Below are 1,922 nucleotides of genomic sequence, written 5' to 3'. Positions count from 1 at the left end.
ACAGGTGTTAATTGTTTGTTTTTTTTTAATCAGGTAGAACAGAGCCTATCTTTGAAACCTAGCTTCAAAACACTAGTTCTAGTTCATTTCTAGGTCAGTTCAGTTATAGTTCAGTTCTAATTCAGTTCTAGTTCAGTTCTAGTTCAGTTCTAGTTCAGTTCTAGTTCAGTTCTAGTTCAGTTCTAGTTCAGTTCTAGTTCAGTTCTAGTTCAGTTCTAGTTCAGTTCTAGTTTAGTTCTAGTTCAGTTCTAGTTCAGTTCTAGTTCAGTTCTAATTCAGTTCTAGTTCAGTTCTAGTTCAGTTCTAGTTCAGTTCTAGTTCAGTTTTAGTTCAGTTTTAGTTCAGTTCTAATTCAGTTCTAGTTTAGTTGTAGTTCAGTTGTAGTTCATTTGATATTAATTATTTAACAAAATTGATTTGATTTATACGAAATAACATCATCTTATACCATAAACTCAATGAGGTCTTAAATTAAATCCGAGTATAATCTGTGCTTAAAAGACAGCACTTGTCATCGATATGTTTTAGAAATTTATACAAAATAAAATGAAAACGTTTTTAAGATATCTTCACCAAACAAAAGGAACACTAACCTTTGTTAATTTAAAACATAGATTTTTTGAAAAGAAAAAAATGCAAGCAATTACTTTGTTGCAAGTAATGTTTTCACATCTTTTGTACTTTTTGAAAACCAGTGACAAACAATAGAAGGGAAAAACAATAACAATTTTTTTTAAATAAACATTTTGAAGAATATGTTGCAACTGTACAGATTTTAGTTTGCACTAATAAAACTAATAAATCCCTTGTAATCTTTTAGATTTACATACTTAAAATAAGGTACTTCTACATGTTGGAAAAATGTAGAGTAAAAATAAGTTACAAAATGAAAAACATAATTCAAGTGCAAAAGTATTAGAAATAAGAAAAGGTACTTAAGGTACAAGAGTACTCATATGTACTTATACATACGACTAAGAGATTTAAATCTAAATAAATTTTAATCAACAAAGATTGTATTTAGATAGAAAGAGGCATCTGTATTTACTATTAAATAAAATTGACAATTACCAATGTTTTTGTTTTCTTGAGTGAAAATGAAAATTTTCATAAATTTCTTAAATATATTAAAAAATATTTATAGATATGCTTTCCTAAACAGGGCACCTGTCGTTCATTTATTTTGAAAATTAGGAGTATTTCTTTTCTTCCCTTTCCTGCTTTAAGCCTTTGCCCTCTTACGCGCCCTTTTGCTTAATCTGTTTAAAATGTTAAAGCCGCGCGATCTTTTGTTGAGATCTTTTTTAAATCGTGATCTTAATATTTGTGTGCGCGTGCGCACATTGCATCACTTATCACTTGTGAGTAGTAAAATTTTGAGAAAAAATATCACATGTTGCAGTAGGTTTCCATTAGTTTTTTCATGTTCTCATTTAGGCGCGAATATGTTAAATTCCTTTGCTGTTGTTCATATAATAGAAAATTATTTGTTTCTTTGATAACAAAAAGGCACTTACAGGATTTTTTAAGAATTTCTTGGAAATTATAAAAAAGGATCTTACATCTTTATCGCTTGTTTGAAGAGTTTATTTGTATGTTATTTTTTCCAAGATTAATATTTAAATGATTTTGAGTTTTTCATTTATTACAAATTACTCATTTAAAAACTCACCTGTGATAAACAGCATGATGATAAATCTGAAAACGTAAAAAAAATAAAAAAATTTTTGATTGATATTGGATTTATAGATTATTATTATGGGCTGGAATTTATGAAAAATTTATAATATAAAATACAATTTTAAATAGTTCTATGTAGTTCAGTTCTAGTTCAGTCCTAGTTCAGTTCTAGTTCAGTTCTAGTTCAGTTCTAGTTCAGTTCTAGTTCAGTTCTAGTTCAGTTCTAGTTCAGTTCTAGTTCA

This window comes from Lucilia cuprina, chromosome 2 (assembly GCF_022045245.1).
Source record: "Lucilia cuprina isolate Lc7/37 chromosome 2, ASM2204524v1, whole genome shotgun sequence".
Taxonomy (NCBI): Eukaryota; Metazoa; Arthropoda; class Insecta; order Diptera; family Calliphoridae; genus Lucilia; species Lucilia cuprina.
This window is presented reverse-complemented; position numbering follows the sequence as displayed.